At 47.7% G+C, this 16,859-nt stretch overlaps 11 non-coding genes and 1 pseudogene across 11 annotated transcripts; all 12 read right to left on the bottom strand.

Annotated features, from left to right (window-relative positions):
* Positions 1 to 342: 342 nt before the first annotated feature.
* On the bottom strand, positions 343 to 533 carry LOC142697586 (U2 spliceosomal RNA). Its single transcript, XR_012865366.1, has one exon. It is a non-coding gene; the product is annotated as a U2 spliceosomal RNA (small nuclear RNA).
* Positions 534 to 1,797: 1,264 nt separating this feature from the next.
* On the bottom strand, positions 1,798 to 1,988 carry LOC142697585 (U2 spliceosomal RNA). The gene has a single exon (XR_012865365.1). It is a non-coding gene; the product is annotated as a U2 spliceosomal RNA (small nuclear RNA).
* Positions 1,989 to 3,277: 1,289 nt separating this feature from the next.
* On the bottom strand, positions 3,278 to 3,468 carry LOC142697584 (U2 spliceosomal RNA). Its single transcript, XR_012865364.1, has one exon. It is a non-coding gene; the product is annotated as a U2 spliceosomal RNA (small nuclear RNA).
* A 1,284-nt stretch (positions 3,469 to 4,752) lies between these two features.
* LOC142697582 (U2 spliceosomal RNA) lies at positions 4,753 to 4,943 on the bottom strand. The gene has a single exon (XR_012865363.1). It is a non-coding gene; the product is annotated as a U2 spliceosomal RNA (small nuclear RNA).
* Positions 4,944 to 6,207: 1,264 nt separating this feature from the next.
* Positions 6,208 to 6,420, bottom strand: LOC142697702 (U2 spliceosomal RNA; annotated as a pseudogene).
* A 1,282-nt stretch (positions 6,421 to 7,702) lies between these two features.
* On the bottom strand, positions 7,703 to 7,893 carry LOC142697581 (U2 spliceosomal RNA). Its single transcript, XR_012865362.1, has one exon. It is a non-coding gene; the product is annotated as a U2 spliceosomal RNA (small nuclear RNA).
* Positions 7,894 to 9,177: 1,284 nt separating this feature from the next.
* On the bottom strand, positions 9,178 to 9,368 carry LOC142697580 (U2 spliceosomal RNA). The gene has a single exon (XR_012865361.1). It is a non-coding gene; the product is annotated as a U2 spliceosomal RNA (small nuclear RNA).
* A 1,296-nt stretch (positions 9,369 to 10,664) lies between these two features.
* Positions 10,665 to 10,855, bottom strand: LOC142697579 (U2 spliceosomal RNA). The gene has a single exon (XR_012865360.1). It is a non-coding gene; the product is annotated as a U2 spliceosomal RNA (small nuclear RNA).
* Positions 10,856 to 12,147: 1,292 nt separating this feature from the next.
* Positions 12,148 to 12,338, bottom strand: LOC142697578 (U2 spliceosomal RNA). Its single transcript, XR_012865359.1, has one exon. It is a non-coding gene; the product is annotated as a U2 spliceosomal RNA (small nuclear RNA).
* A 1,288-nt stretch (positions 12,339 to 13,626) lies between these two features.
* Positions 13,627 to 13,817, bottom strand: LOC142697577 (U2 spliceosomal RNA). Its single transcript, XR_012865358.1, has one exon. It is a non-coding gene; the product is annotated as a U2 spliceosomal RNA (small nuclear RNA).
* A 1,276-nt stretch (positions 13,818 to 15,093) lies between these two features.
* Positions 15,094 to 15,284, bottom strand: LOC142697575 (U2 spliceosomal RNA). The gene has a single exon (XR_012865356.1). It is a non-coding gene; the product is annotated as a U2 spliceosomal RNA (small nuclear RNA).
* A 1,284-nt stretch (positions 15,285 to 16,568) lies between these two features.
* LOC142697574 (U2 spliceosomal RNA) lies at positions 16,569 to 16,759 on the bottom strand. Its single transcript, XR_012865355.1, has one exon. It is a non-coding gene; the product is annotated as a U2 spliceosomal RNA (small nuclear RNA).
* Between the last annotated feature and the right edge of the window lie 100 nt (positions 16,760 to 16,859).

The following is a 16,859-nucleotide window of genomic DNA, read 5'->3' as shown; positions in this document are numbered from 1 at the left end:
ATCAATCAATCAATCAATCAATCAATCAATCAATCAATCAATCAGTGGCTGGCTCAGGTGCAGCTCTTTAACTTACCTAAAAGGGAGGGCGGAGAGAAGACAAGGAAGGTGAATGAGGTGTTCCAATGTGAAATGCCGGAAACACAGAAACACAGACGACACACAACAAGAGGTGGCAATCTATTCATTAATTGCATTTAATCAATGAGCTCATTATCACTCATGCATTGTCCAACAGGTGTTGAAATAATGGGATTAAAAGGGGAGATCCCTTCAGAAAGACAGAAACAATAGCAAAGACAAAAAACACTTTTGGAATCTGCTTTTAGTCAACACATAAGGAAAGGGTGCACCGGTCCTGGAAATACTGCAATACCAGGTCAATGCGTGGAGTGGACAGAGCAAGCTCTATTTCCATCTCCCTGTTCTAAAAATCCATTTAATATATGGTCCCCAGATAGGGGACGTATCAGATATTAAACTGATAAGAACAGATACTACACTTGATCTTAGCCAAAAGGCCGAGAAGCGATAACCCGAACGGGCCGCGCGTTGCCCGAGCCTGCCCGATACTGCTGTTCAGCCCTTGCAGCGATTCAGCCTACTTCTAGGCAATTCCATGGGGCCCTGCAGGCTCACACACTCACAGCTACACGGGAGGTGAATAAAGGCCGGAGAGGAAGCCAGACAGGATTTGCTTCTTTTGCTTGCACCACAATGCAGTGCTGAAAGAGGAGGAATCTACATAAAAACGCCTTCCTGGCAACGCCCAAATGCCCTGCTGCCATGCAGATAAACACTGGCAGCGGCAGCAAGTGCATGCCCACAGCCACCCCTTGTTCCTTCACACCTTGTATCAGCTGTAATCCAGTCCAGTCCAGTGCTGCCTGCTGAGCAGCACTGACCAACACTGCCTGGGCCCAGGCTTTTATCTCTGAGGCCCCATTATGATGTCAGAAAGCTGGCTCTGGAATCCTGAGGGCTCCACTATGACACGTGCAAAGTTCCGTCTGAACTTTATATAAGACGGTGAGGCTCAGTCAGTCACTCAGTGTTGCCTGAGAGGGCAACACTGCAACAGCCGGCCGCCAGGCTGTCTTTTTTTTGCACAGCTAGTTGCCTCCAGGAGGCCACAAGAGGGAGACAAGGGACTGCAAAATGGAAAATAGGCATCCACCAACTTTACAGACAACTTCTCCTTGCTCCTACAACCTCCATCCTTGCACAGTTTGTTATTCTTCTAGGTAACATAGTAACAAATCCAAATTGCTGCTCTCTTTGTAGGCAAGCAAGGCTTTGTTGCAACTGCAATTCTTACTTCTTCTTGAAATGTAGGGACGACAGTACATTCCATCACATCCATCTAGTGTACACAGGTAGGTCCATTGTGGCGGGCAGGCGAGCGGGCGGGCTGCTTTATTGGCTGTTTGCTGTTCCCCTACTCCACTCCACTATTTGACTGTTGTGCTGCATCAATCAATCAATCAATCAATCAATCAGTGGCTGGCTCAGGTGCAGCTCTTTAACTTACCTAAAAGGGAGGGCGGAGAGAAGACAAGGAAGGTGAATGAGGTGTTCCAATGTGAAATGCCGGAAACACAGAAACACAGACGACACACAACAAGAGGTGGCAATCTATTCATTAATTGCATTTAATCAATGAGCTCATTATCACTCATGCATTGTCCAACAGGTGTTGAAATAATGGGATTAAAAGGGGAGATCCCTTCAGAAAGACAGAAACAATAGCAAAGACAAAAAACACTTTTGGAATCTGCTTTTAGTCAACACATAAGGAAAGGGTGCACCGGTCCTGGAAATACTGCAATACCAGGTCAATGCGTGGAGTGGACAGAGCAAGCTCTATTTCCATCTCCCTGTTCTAAAAATCCATTTAATATATGGTCCCCAGATAGGGGACGTATCAGATATTAAACTGATAAGAACAGATACTACACTTGATCTTAGCCAAAAGGCCGAGAAGCGATAACCCGAACGGGCCGCGCGTTGCCCGAGCCTGCCCGATACTGCTGTTCAGCCCTTGCAGCGATTCAGCCTACTTCTAGGCAATTCCATGGGGCCCTGCAGGCTCACACACTCACAGCTACACGGGAGGTGAATAAAGGCCGGAGAGGAAGCCAGACAGGATTTGCTTCTTTTGCTTGCACCACAATGCAGTGCTGAAAGAGGAGGAATCTACATAAAAACGCCTTCCTGGCAACGCCCAAATGCCCTGCTGCCATGCAGATAAACACTGGCAGCGGCAGCAAGTGCATGCCCACAGCCACCCCTTGTTCCTTCACACCTTGTATCAGCTGTAATCCAGTCCAGTCCAGTGCTGCCTGCTGAGCAGCACTGACCAACACTGCCTGGGCCCAGGCTTTTATCTCTGAGGCCCCATTATGATGTCAGAAAGCTGGCTCTGGAATCCTGAGGGCTCCACTATGACACGTGCAAAGTTCCGTCTGAACTTTATATAAGACGGTGAGGCTCAGTCAGTCACTCAGTGTTGCCTGAGAGGGCAACACTGCAACAGCCGGCCGCCAGGCTGTCTTTTTTTTGCACAGCTAGTTGCCTCCAGGAGGCCACAAGAGGGAGACAAGGGACTGCAAAATGGAAAATAGGCATCCACCAACTTTACAGACAACTTCTCCTTGCTCCTACAACCTCCATCCTTGCACAGTTTGTTATTCTTCTAGGTAACATAGTAACAAATCCAAATTGCTGCTCTCTTTGTAGGCAAGCAAGGCTTTGTTGCAACTGCAATTCTTACTTCTTCTTGAAATGTAGGGACGACAGTACATTCCATCACATCCATCTAGTGTACACAGGTAGGTCCATTGTGGCGGGCAGGCGAGCGGGCGGGCTGCTTTATTGGCTGTTTGCTGTTCCCCTACTCCACTCCACTATTTGACTGTTGTGCTGCATCAATCAATCAATCAATCAATCAATCAATCAATCAATCAATCAATCAATCAAGTGGCTGGCTCAGGTGCAGCTCTTTAACTTACCTAAAAGGGAGGGCGGAGAGAAGACAAGGAAGGTGAATGAGGTGTTCCAATGTGAAATGCCGGAAACACAGAAACACAGACGACACACAACAAGAGGTGGCAATCTATTCATTAATTGCATTTAATCAATGAGCTCATTATCACTCATGCATTGTCCAACAGGTGTTGAAATAATGGGATTAAAAGGGGAGATCCCTTCAGAAAGACAGAAACAATAGCAAAGACAAAAAACACTTTTGGAATCTGCTTTTAGTCAACACATAAGGAAAGGGTGCACCGGTCCTGGAAATACTGCAATACCAGGTCAATGCGTGGAGTGGACAGAGCAAGCTCTATTTCCATCTCCCTGTTCTAAAAATCCATTTAATATATGGTCCCCAGATAGGGGACGTATCAGATATTAAACTGATAAGAACAGATACTACACTTGATCTTAGCCAAAAGGCCGAGAAGCGATAACCCGAACGGGCCGCGCGTTGCCCGAGCCTGCCCGATACTGCTGTTCAGCCCTTGCAGCGATTCAGCCTACTTCTAGGCAATTCCATGGGGCCCTGCAGGCTCACACACTCACAGCTACACGGGAGGTGAATAAAGGCCGGAGAGGAAGCCAGACAGGATTTGCTTCTTTTGCTTGCACCACAATGCAGTGCTGAAAGAGGAGGAATCTACATAAAAACGCCTTCCTGGCAACGCCCAAATGCCCTGCTGCCATGCAGATAAACACTGGCAGCGGCAGCAAGTGCATGCCCACAGCCACCCCTTGTTCCTTCACACCTTGTATCAGCTGTAATCCAGTCCAGTCCAGTGCTGCCTGCTGAGCAGCACTGACCAACACTGCCTGGGCCCAGGCTTTTATCTCTGAGGCCCCATTATGATGTCAGAAAGCTGGCTCTGGAATCCTGAGGGCTCCACTATGACACGTGCAAAGTTCCGTCTGAACTTTATATAAGACGGTGAGGCTCAGTCAGTCACTCAGTGTTGCCTGAGAGGGCAACACTGCAACAGCCGGCCGCCAGGCTGTCTTTTTTTTGCACAGCTAGTTGCCTCCAGGAGGCCACAAGAGGGAGACAAGGGACTGCAAAATGGAAAATAGGCATCCACCAACTTTACAGACAACTTCTCCTTGCTCCTACAACCTCCATCCTTGCACAGTTTGTTATTCTTCTAGGTAACATAGTAACAAATCCAAATTGCTGCTCTCTTTGTAGGCAAGCAAGGCTTTGTTGCAACTGCAATTCTTACTTCTTCTTGAAATGTAGGGACGACAGTACATTCCATCACATCCATCTAGTGTACACAGGTAGGTCCATTGTGGCGGGCAGGCGAGCGGGCGGGCTGCTTTATTGGCTGTTTGCTGTTCCCCTACTCCACTCCACTATTTGACTGTTGTGCTGCATCAATCAATCAATCAATCAATCAATCAATCAATCAATCAATCAATCAGTGGCTGGCTCAGGTGCAGCTCTTTAACTTACCTAAAAGGGAGGGCGGAGAGAAGACAAGGAAGGTGAATGAGGTGTTCCAATGTGAAATGCCGGAAACACAGAAACACAGACGACACACAACAAGAGGTGGCAATCTATTCATTAATTGCATTTAATCAATGAGCTCATTATCACTCATGCATTGTCCAACAGGTGTTGAAATAATGGGATTAAAAGGGGAGATCCCTTCAGAAAGACAGAAACAATAGCAAAGACAAAAAACACTTTTGGAATCTGCTTTTAGTCAACACATAAGGAAAGGGTGCACCGGTCCTGGAAATACTGCAATACCAGGTCAATGCGTGGAGTGGACAGAGCAAGCTCTATTTCCATCTCCCTGTTCTAAAAATCCATTTAATATATGGTCCCCAGATAGGGGACGTATCAGATATTAAACTGATAAGAACAGATACTACACTTGATCTTAGCCAAAAGGCCGAGAAGCGATAACCCGAACGGGCCGCGCGTTGCCCGAGCCTGCCCGATACTGCTGTTCAGCCCTTGCAGCGATTCAGCCTACTTCTAGGCAATTCCATGGGGCCCTGCAGGCTCACACACTCACAGCTACACGGGAGGTGAATAAAGGCCGGAGAGGAAGCCAGACAGGATTTGCTTCTTTTGCTTGCACCACAATGCAGTGCTGAAAGAGGAGGAATCTACATAAAAACGCCTTCCTGGCAACGCCCAAATGCCCTGCTGCCATGCAGATAAACACTGGCAGCGGCAGCAAGTGCATGCCCACAGCCACCCCTTGTTCCTTCACACCTTGTATCAGCTGTAATCCAGTCCAGTCCAGTGCTGCCTGCTGAGCAGCACTGACCAACACTGCCTGGGCCCAGGCTTTTATCTCTGAGGCCCCATTATGATGTCAGAAAGCTGGCTCTGGAATCCTGAGGGCTCCACTATGACACGTGCAAAGTTCCGTCTGAACTTTATATAAGACGGTGAGGCTCAGTCAGTCACTCAGTGTTGCCTGAGAGGGCAACACTGCAACAGCCGGCCGCCAGGCTGTCTTTTTTTTGCACAGCTAGTTGCCTCCAGGAGGCCACAAGAGGGAGACAAGGGACTGCAAAATGGAAAATAGGCATCCACCAACTTTACAGACAACTTCTCCTTGCTCCTACAACCTCCATCCTTGCACAGTTTGTTATTCTTCTAGGTAACATAGTAACAAATCCAAATTGCTGCTCTCTTTGTAGGCAAGCAAGGCTTTGTTGCAACTGCAATTCTTACTTCTTCTTGAAATGTAGGGACGACAGTACATTCCATCACATCCATCTAGTGTACACAGGTAGGTCCATTGTGGCGGGCAGGCGAGCGGGCGGGCTGCTTTATTGGCTGTTTGCTGTTCCCCTACTCCACTCCACTATTTGACTGTTGTGCTGCATCAATCAATCAATCAATCAATCAATCAGTGGCTGGCTCAGGTGCAGCTCTTTAACTTACCTAAAAGGGAGGGCGGAGAGAAGACAAGGAAGGTGAATGAGGTGTTCCAATGTGAAATGCCGGAAACACAGAAACACAGACGACACACAACAAGAGGTGGCAATCTATTCATTAATTGCATTTAATCAATGAGCTCATTATCACTCATGCATTGTCCAACAGGTGTTGAAATAATGGGATTAAAAGGGGAGATCCCTTCAGAAAGACAGAAACAATAGCAAAGACAAAAAACACTTTTGGAATCTGCTTTTAGTCAACACATAAGGAAAGGGTGCACCGGTCCTGGAAATACTGCAATACCAGGTCAATGCGTGGAGTGGACAGAGCAAGCTCTATTTCCGGACAGAGCAAGCTCTATTTCCATCTCCCTGTTCTAAAAATCCATTTAATATATGGTCCCCAGATAGGGGACGTATCAGATATTAAACTGATAAGAACAGATACTACACTTGATCTTAGCCAAAAGGCCGAGAAGCGATAACCCGAACGGGCCGCGCGTTGCCCGAGCCTGCCCGATACTGCTGTTCAGCCCTTGCAGCGATTCAGCCTACTTCTAGGCAATTCCATGGGGCCCTGCAGGCTCACACACTCACAGCTACACGGGAGGTGAATAAAGGCCGGAGAGGAAGCCAGACAGGATTTGCTTCTTTTGCTTGCACCACAATGCAGTGCTGAAAGAGGAGGAATCTACATAAAAACGCCTTCCTGGCAACGCCCAAATGCCCTGCTGCCATGCAGATAAACACTGGCAGCGGCAGCAAGTGCATGCCCACAGCCACCCCTTGTTCCTTCACACCTTGTATCAGCTGTAATCCAGTCCAGTCCAGTGCTGCCTGCTGAGCAGCACTGACCAACACTGCCTGGGCCCAGGCTTTTATCTCTGAGGCCCCATTATGATGTCAGAAAGCTGGCTCTGGAATCCTGAGGGCTCCGTCTGAACTTTATATAAGACGGTGAGGCTCAGTCAGTCACTCAGTGTTGCCTGAGAGGGCAACACTGCAACAGCCGGCCGCCAGGCTGTCTTTTTTTTGCACAGCTAGTTGCCTCCAGGAGGCCACAAGAGGGAGACAAGGGACTGCAAAATGGAAAATAGGCATCCACCAACTTTACAGACAACTTCTCCTTGCTCCTACAACCTCCATCCTTGCACAGTTTGTTATTCTTCTAGGTAACATAGTAACAAATCCAAATTGCTGCTCTCTTTGTAGGCAAGCAAGGCTTTGTTGCAACTGCAATTCTTACTTCTTCTTGAAATGTAGGGACGACAGTACATTCCATCACATCCATCTAGTGTACACAGGTAGGTCCATTGTGGCGGGCAGGCGAGCGGGCGGGCTGCTTTATTGGCTGTTTGCTGTTCCCCTACTCCACTCCACTATTTGACTGTTGTGCTGCATCAATCAATCAATCAATCAATCAATCAATCAATCAATCAATCAATCAATCAATCAATCAATCAATCAGTGGCTGGCTCAGGTGCAGCTCTTTAACTTACCTAAAAGGGAGGGCGGAGAGAAGACAAGGAAGGTGAATGAGGTGTTCCAATGTGAAATGCCGGAAACACAGAAACACAGACGACACACAACAAGAGGTGGCAATCTATTCATTAATTGCATTTAATCAATGAGCTCATTATCACTCATGCATTGTCCAACAGGTGTTGAAATAATGGGATTAAAAGGGGAGATCCCTTCAGAAAGACAGAAACAATAGCAAAGACAAAAAACACTTTTGGAATCTGCTTTTAGTCAACACATAAGGAAAGGGTGCACCGGTCCTGGAAATACTGCAATACCAGGTCAATGCGTGGAGTGGACAGAGCAAGCTCTATTTCCATCTCCCTGTTCTAAAAATCCATTTAATATATGGTCCCCAGATAGGGGACGTATCAGATATTAAACTGATAAGAACAGATACTACACTTGATCTTAGCCAAAAGGCCGAGAAGCGATAACCCGAACGGGCCGCGCGTTGCCCGAGCCTGCCCGATACTGCTGTTCAGCCCTTGCAGCGATTCAGCCTACTTCTAGGCAATTCCATGGGGCCCTGCAGGCTCACACACTCACAGCTACACGGGAGGTGAATAAAGGCCGGAGAGGAAGCCAGACAGGATTTGCTTCTTTTGCTTGCACCACAATGCAGTGCTGAAAGAGGAGGAATCTACATAAAAACGCCTTCCTGGCAACGCCCAAATGCCCTGCTGCCATGCAGATAAACACTGGCAGCGGCAGCAAGTGCATGCCCACAGCCACCCCTTGTTCCTTCACACCTTGTATCAGCTGTAATCCAGTCCAGTCCAGTGCTGCCTGCTGAGCAGCACTGACCAACACTGCCTGGGCCCAGGCTTTTATCTCTGAGGCCCCATTATGATGTCAGAAAGCTGGCTCTGGAATCCTGAGGGCTCCACTATGACACGTGCAAAGTTCCGTCTGAACTTTATATAAGACGGTGAGGCTCAGTCAGTCACTCAGTGTTGCCTGAGAGGGCAACACTGCAACAGCCGGCCGCCAGGCTGTCTTTTTTTTGCACAGCTAGTTGCCTCCAGGAGGCCACAAGAGGGAGACAAGGGACTGCAAAATGGAAAATAGGCATCCACCAACTTTACAGACAACTTCTCCTTGCTCCTACAACCTCCATCCTTGCACAGTTTGTTATTCTTCTAGGTAACATAGTAACAAATCCAAATTGCTGCTCTCTTTGTAGGCAAGCAAGGCTTTGTTGCAACTGCAATTCTTACTTCTTCTTGAAATGTAGGGACGACAGTACATTCCATCACATCCATCTAGTGTACACAGGTAGGTCCATTGTGGCGGGCAGGCGAGCGGGCGGGCTGCTTTATTGGCTGTTTGCTGTTCCCCTACTCCACTCCACTATTTGACTGTTGTGCTGCATCAATCAATCAATCAATCAATCAATCAATCAATCAATCAATCAATCAGTGGCTGGCTCAGGTGCAGCTCTTTAACTTACCTAAAAGGGAGGGCGGAGAGAAGACAAGGAAGGTGAATGAGGTGTTCCAATGTGAAATGCCGGAAACACAGAAACACAGACGACACACAACAAGAGGTGGCAATCTATTCATTAATTGCATTTAATCAATGAGCTCATTATCACTCATGCATTGTCCAACAGGTGTTGAAATAATGGGATTAAAAGGGGAGATCCCTTCAGAAAGACAGAAACAATAGCAAAGACAAAAAACACTTTTGGAATCTGCTTTTAGTCAACACATAAGGAAAGGGTGCACCGGTCCTGGAAATACTGCAATACCAGGTCAATGCGTGGAGTGGACAGAGCAAGCTCTATTTCCATCTCCCTGTTCTAAAAATCCATTTAATATATGGTCCCCAGATAGGGGACGTATCAGATATTAAACTGATAAGAACAGATACTACACTTGATCTTAGCCAAAAGGCCGAGAAGCGATAACCCGAACGGGCCGCGCGTTGCCCGAGCCTGCCCGATACTGCTGTTCAGCCCTTGCAGCGATTCAGCCTACTTCTAGGCAATTCCATGGGGCCCTGCAGGCTCACACACTCACAGCTACACGGGAGGTGAATAAAGGCCGGAGAGGAAGCCAGACAGGATTTGCTTCTTTTGCTTGCACCACAATGCAGTGCTGAAAGAGGAGGAATCTACATAAAAACGCCTTCCTGGCAACGCCCAAATGCCCTGCTGCCATGCAGATAAACACTGGCAGCGGCAGCAAGTGCATGCCCACAGCCACCCCTTGTTCCTTCACACCTTGTATCAGCTGTAATCCAGTCCAGTCCAGTGCTGCCTGCTGAGCAGCACTGACCAACACTGCCTGGGCCCAGGCTTTTATCTCTGAGGCCCCATTATGATGTCAGAAAGCTGGCTCTGGAATCCTGAGGGCTCCACTATGACACGTGCAAAGTTCCGTCTGAACTTTATATAAGACGGTGAGGCTCAGTCAGTCACTCAGTGTTGCCTGAGAGGGCAACACTGCAACAGCCGGCCGCCAGGCTGTCTTTTTTTTGCACAGCTAGTTGCCTCCAGGAGGCCACAAGAGGGAGACAAGGGATTGCAAAATGGAAAATAGGTATCCACCAACTTTACAGACAACTTCTCCTTGCTCCTACAACCTCCATCCTTGCACAGTTTGTTATTCTTCTAGGTAACATAGTAACAAATCCAAATTGCTGCTCTCTTTGTAGGCAAGCAAGGCTTTGTTGCAACTGCAATTCTTACTTCTTCTTGAAATGTAGGGACGACAGTACATTCCATCACATCCATCTAGTGTACACAGGTAGGTCCATTGTGGCGGGCAGGCGAGCGGGCGGGCTGCTTTATTGGCTGTTTGCTGCCTACTCCACTCCACTATTTGACTGTTGTGCTGCATCAATCAATCAATCAATCAATCAATCAATCAATCAATCAATCAATCAATCAATCAATCAATCAGTGGCTGGCTCAGGTGCAGCTCTTTAACTTACCTAAAAGGGAGGGCGGAGAGAAGACAAGGAAGGTGAATGAGGTGTTCCAATGTGAAATGCCGGAAACACAGAAACACAGACGACACACAACAAGAGGTGGCAATCTATTCATTAATTGCATTTAATCAATGAGCTCATTATCACTCATGCATTGTCCAACAGGTGTTGAAATAATGGGATTAAAAGGGGAGATCCCTTCAGAAAGACAGAAACAATAGCAAAGACAAAAAACACTTTTGGAATCTGCTTTTAGTCAACACATAAGGAAAGGGTGCACCGGTCCTGGAAATACTGCAATACCAGGTCAATGCGTGGAGTGGACAGAGCAAGCTCTATTTCCATCTCCCTGTTCTAAAAATCCATTTAATATATGGTCCCCAGATAGGGGACGTATCAGATATTAAACTGATAAGAACAGATACTACACTTGATCTTAGCCAAAAGGCCGAGAAGCGATAACCCGAACGGGCCGCGCGTTGCCCGAGCCTGCCCGATACTGCTGTTCAGCCCTTGCAGCGATTCAGCCTACTTCTAGGCAATTCCATGGGGCCCTGCAGGCTCACACACTCACAGCTACACGGGAGGTGAATAAAGGCCGGAGAGGAAGCCAGACAGGATTTGCTTCTTTTGCTTGCACCACAATGCAGTGCTGAAAGAGGAGGAATCTACATAAAAACGCCTTCCTGGCAACGCCCAAATGCCCTGCTGCCATGCAGATAAACACTGGCAGCGGCAGCAAGTGCATGCCCACAGCCACCCCTTGTTCCTTCACACCTTGTATCAGCTGTAATCCAGTCCAGTCCAGTGCTGCCTGCTGAGCAGCACTGACCAACACTGCCTGGGCCCAGGCTTTTATCTCTGAGGCCCCATTATGATGTCAGAAAGCTGGCTCTGGAATCCTGAGGGCTCCACTATGACACGTGCAAAGTTCCGTCTGAACTTTATATAAGACGGTGAGGCTCAGTCAGTCACTCAGTGTTGCCTGAGAGGGCAACACTGCAACAGCCGGCCGCCAGGCTGTCTTTTTTTTGCACAGCTAGTTGCCTCCAGGAGGCCACAAGAGGGAGACAAGGGACTGCAAAATGGAAAATAGGCATCCACCAACTTTACAGACAACTTCTCCTTGCTCCTACAACCTCCATCCTTGCACAGTTTGTTATTCTTCTAGGTAACATAGTAACAAATCCAAATTGCTGCTCTCTTTGTAGGCAAGCAAGGCTTTGTTGCAACTGCAATTCTTACTTCTTCTTGAAATGTAGGGACGACAGTACATTCCATCACATCCATCTAGTGTACACAGGTAGGTCCATTGTGGCGGGCAGGCGAGCGGGCGGGCTGCTTTATTGGCTGTTTGCTGTTCCCCTACTCCACTCCACTATTTGACTGTTGTGCTGCATCAATCAATCAATCAATCAATCAATCAATCAATCAATCAATCAATCAATCAATCAGTGGCTGGCTCAGGTGCAGCTCTTTAACTTACCTAAAAGGGAGGGCGGAGAGAAGACAAGGAAGGTGAATGAGGTGTTCCAATGTGAAATGCCGGAAACACAGAAACACAGACGACACACAACAAGAGGTGGCAATCTATTCATTAATTGCATTTAATCAATGAGCTCATTATCACTCATGCATTGTCCAACAGGTGTTGAAATAATGGGATTAAAAGGGGAGATCCCTTCAGAAAGACAGAAACAATAGCAAAGACAAAAAACACTTTTGGAATCTGCTTTTAGTCAACACATAAGGAAAGGGTGCACCGGTCCTGGAAATACTGCAATACCAGGTCAATGCGTGGAGTGGACAGAGCAAGCTCTATTTCCATCTCCCTGTTCTAAAAATCCATTTAATATATGGTCCCCAGATAGGGGACGTATCAGATATTAAACTGATAAGAACAGATACTACACTTGATCTTAGCCAAAAGGCCGAGAAGCGATAACCCGAACGGGCCGCGCGTTGCCCGAGCCTGCCCGATACTGCTGTTCAGCCCTTGCAGCGATTCAGCCTACTTCTAGGCAATTCCATGGGGCCCTGCAGGCTCACACACTCACAGCTACACGGGAGGTGAATAAAGGCCGGAGAGGAAGCCAGACAGGATTTGCTTCTTTTGCTTGCACCACAATGCAGTGCTGAAAGAGGAGGAATCTACATAAAAACGCCTTCCTGGCAACGCCCAAATGCCCTGCTGCCATGCAGATAAACACTGGCAGCGGCAGCAAGTGCATGCCCACAGCCACCCCTTGTTCCTTCACACCTTGTATCAGCTGTAATCCAGTCCAGTCCAGTGCTGCCTGCTGAGCAGCACTGACCAACACTGCCTGGGCCCAGGCTTTTATCTCTGAGGCCCCATTATGATGTCAGAAAGCTGGCTCTGGAATCCTGAGGGCTCCACTATGACACGTGCAAAGTTCCGTCTGAACTTTATATAAGACGGTGAGGCTCAGTCAGTCACTCAGTGTTGCCTGAGAGGGCAACACTGCAACAGCCGGCCGCCAGGCTGTCTTTTTTTTGCACAGCTAGTTGCCTCCAGGAGGCCACAAGAGGGAGACAAGGGACTGCAAAATGGAAAATAGGCATCCACCAACTTTACAGACAACTTCTCCTTGCTCCTACAACCTCCATCCTTGCACAGTTTGTTATTCTTCTAGGTAACATAGTAACAAATCCAAATTGCTGCTCTCTTTGTAGGCAAGCAAGGCTTTGTTGCAACTGCAATTCTTACTTCTTCTTGAAATGTAGGGACGACAGTACATTCCATCACATCCATCTAGTGTACACAGGTAGGTCCATTGTGGCGGGCAGGCGAGCGGGCGGGCTGCTTTATTGGCTGTTTGCTGTTCCCCTACTCCACTCCACTATTTGACTGTTGTGCTGCATCAATCAATCAATCAATCAATCAATCAATCAATCAATCAATCAATCAATCAGTGGCTGGCTCAGGTGCAGCTCTTTAACTTACCTAAAAGGGAGGGCGGAGAGAAGACAAGGAAGGTGAATGAGGTGTTCCAATGTGAAATGCCGGAAACACAGAAACACAGACGACACACAACAAGAGGTGGCAATCTATTCATTAATTGCATTTAATCAATGAGCTCATTATCACTCATGCATTGTCCAACAGGTGTTGAAATAATGGGATTAAAAGGGGAGATCCCTTCAGAAAGACAGAAACAATAGCAAAGACAAAAAACACTTTTGGAATCTGCTTTTAGTCAACACATAAGGAAAGGGTGCACCGGTCCTGGAAATACTGCAATACCAGGTCAATGCGTGGAGTGGACAGAGCAAGCTCTATTTCCATCTCCCTGTTCTAAAAATCCATTTAATATATGGTCCCCAGATAGGGGACGTATCAGATATTAAACTGATAAGAACAGATACTACACTTGATCTTAGCCAAAAGGCCGAGAAGCGATAACCCGAACGGGCCGCGCGTTGCCCGAGCCTGCCCGATACTGCTGTTCAGCCCAGCCTACTTCTAGGCAATTCCATGGGGCCCTGCAGGCTCACACACTCACAGCTACACGGGAGGTGAATAAAGGCCGGAGAGGAAGCCAGACAGGATTTGCTTCTTTTGCTTGCACCACAATGCAGTGCTGAAAGAGGAGGAATCTACATAAAAACGCCTTCCTGGCAACGCCCAAATGCCCTGCTGCCATGCAGATAAACACTGGCAGCGGCAGCAAGTGCATGCCCACAGCCACCCCTTGTTCCTTCACACCTTGTATCAGCTGTAATCCAGTCCAGTCCAGTGCTGCCTGCTGAGCAGCACTGACCAACACTGCCTGGGCCCAGGCTTTTATCTCTGAGGCCCCATTATGATGTCAGAAAGCTGGCTCTGGAATCCTGAGGGCTCCACTATGACACGTGCAAAGTTCCGTCTGAACTTTATATAAGACGGTGAGGCTCAGTCAGTCACTCAGTGTTGCCTGAGAGGGCAACACTGCAACAGCCGGCCGCCAGGCTGTCTTTTTTTTGCACAGCTAGTTGCCTCCAGGAGGCCACAAGAGGGAGACAAGGGACTGCAAAATGGAAAATAGGCATCCACCAACTTTACAGACAACTTCTCCTTGCTCCTACAACCTCCATCCTTGCACAGTTTGTTATTCTTCTAGGTAACATAGTAACAAATCCAAATTGCTGCTCTCTTTGTAGGCAAGCAAGGCTTTGTTGCAACTGCAATTCTTACTTCTTCTTGAAATGTAGGGACGACAGTACATTCCATCACATCCATCTAGTGTACACAGGTAGGTCCATTGTGGCGGGCAGGCGAGCGGGCGGGCTGCTTTATTGGCTGTTTGCTGTTCCCCTACTCCACTCCACTATTTGACTGTTGTGCTGCATCAATCAATCAATCAATCAATCAATCAATCAATCAATCAATCAATCAATCAGTGGCTGGCTCAGGTGCAGCTCTTTAACTTACCTAAAAGGGAGGGCGGAGAGAAGACAAGGAAGGTGAATGAGGTGTTCCAATGTGAAATGCCGGAAACACAGAAACACAGACGACACACAACAAGAGGTGGCAATCTATTCATTAATTGCATTTAATCAATGAGCTCATTATCACTCATGCATTGTCCAACAGGTGTTGAAATAATGGGATTAAAAGGGGAGATCCCTTCAGAAAGACAGAAACAATAGCAAAGACAAAAAACACTTTTGGAATCTGCTTTTAGTCAACACATAAGGAAAGGGTGCACCGGTCCTGGAAATACTGCAATACCAGGTCAATGCGTGGAGTGGACAGAGCAAGCTCTATTTCCATCTCCCTGTTCTAAAAATCCATTTAATATATGGTCCCCAGATAGGGGACGTATCAGATATTAAACTGATAAGAACAGATACTACACTTGATCTTAGCCAAAAGGCCGAGAAGCGATAACCCGAACGGGCCGCGCGTTGCCCGAGCCTGCCCGATACTGCTGTTCAGCCCTTGCAGCGATTCAGCCTACTTCTAGGCAATTCCATGGGGCCCTGCAGGCTCACACACTCACAGCTACACGGGAGGTGAATAAAGGCCGGAGAGGAAGCCAGACAGGATTTGCTTCTTTTGCTTGCACCACAATGCAGTGCTGAAAGAGGAGGAATCTACATAAAAACGCCTTCCTGGCAACGCCCAAATGCCCTGCTGCCATGCAGATAAACACTGGCAGCGGCAGCAAGTGCATGCCCACAGCCACCCCTTGTTCCTTCACACCTTGTATCAGCTGTAATCCAGTCCAGTCCAGTGCTGCCTGCTGAGCAGCACTGACCAACACTGCCTGGGCCCAGGCTTTTATCTCTGAGGCCCCATTATGATGTCAGAAAGCTGGCTCTGGAATCCTGAGGGCTCCACTATGACACGTGCAAAGTTCCGTCTGAACTTTATATAAGACGGTGAGGCTCAGTCAGTCACTCAGTGTTGCCTGAGAGGGCAACACTGCAACAGCCGGCCGCCAGGCTGTCTTTTTTTTGCACAGCTAGTTGCCTCCAGGAGGCCACAAGAGGGAGACAAGGGACTGCAAAATGGAAAATAGGCATCCACCAACTTTACAGACAACTTCTCCTTGCTCCTACAACCTCCATCCTTGCACAGTTTGTTATTCTTCTAGGTAACATAGTAACAAATCCAAATTGCTGCTCTCTTTGTAGGCAAGCAAGGCTTTGTTGCAACTGCAATTCTTACTTCTTCTTGAAATGTAGGGACGACAGTACATTCCATCACATCCATCTAGTGTACACAGGTAGGTCCATTGTGGCGGGCAGGCGAGCGGGCAGGCTGCTTTATTGGCTGTTTGCTGTTCCCCTACTCCACTCCACTATTTGACTGTTGTGCTGCATCAATCAATCAATCAATCAATCAATCAATCAATCAATCAATCAATCAGTGGCTGGCTCAGGTGCAGCTCTTTAACTTACCTAAAAGGGAGGGCGGAGAGAAGACAAGGAAGGTGAATGAGGTGTTCCAATGTGAAATGCCGGAAACACAGAAACACAGACGACACACAACAAGAGGTGGCAATCTATTCATTAATTGCATTTAATCAATGAGCTCATTATCACTCATGCATTGTCCAACAGGTGTTGAAATAATGGGATTAAAAGGGGAGATCCCTTCAGAAAGACAGAAACAATAGCAAAGACAAAAAACACTTTTGGAATCTGCTTTTAGTCAACACATAAGGAAAGGGTGCACCGGTCCTGGAAATACTGCAATACCAGGTCAATGCGTGGAGTGGACAGAGCAAGCTCTATTTCCATCTCCCTGTTCTAAAAATCCATTTAATATATGGTCCCCAGATAGGGGACGTATCAGATATTAAACTGATAAGAACAGATACTACACTTGATCTTAGCCAAAAGGCCGAGAAGCGATAACCCGAACGGGCCGCGCGTTGCCCGAGCCTGCCCGATACTGCTGTTCAGCCCTTGCAGCGATTCAGCCTACTTCTAGGCAATTCCATGGGGCCCTGCAG

The sequence above is a fragment of the Rhinoderma darwinii genome (genome assembly GCF_050947455.1).
Source record: "Rhinoderma darwinii isolate aRhiDar2 chromosome 5 unlocalized genomic scaffold, aRhiDar2.hap1 SUPER_5_unloc_8, whole genome shotgun sequence".
NCBI lineage: Eukaryota > Metazoa > Chordata > Amphibia > Anura > Rhinodermatidae > Rhinoderma > Rhinoderma darwinii.
Note: the sequence above shows the minus strand (reverse complement) of the source record. Positions and strands in the feature narration are given on the sequence as shown.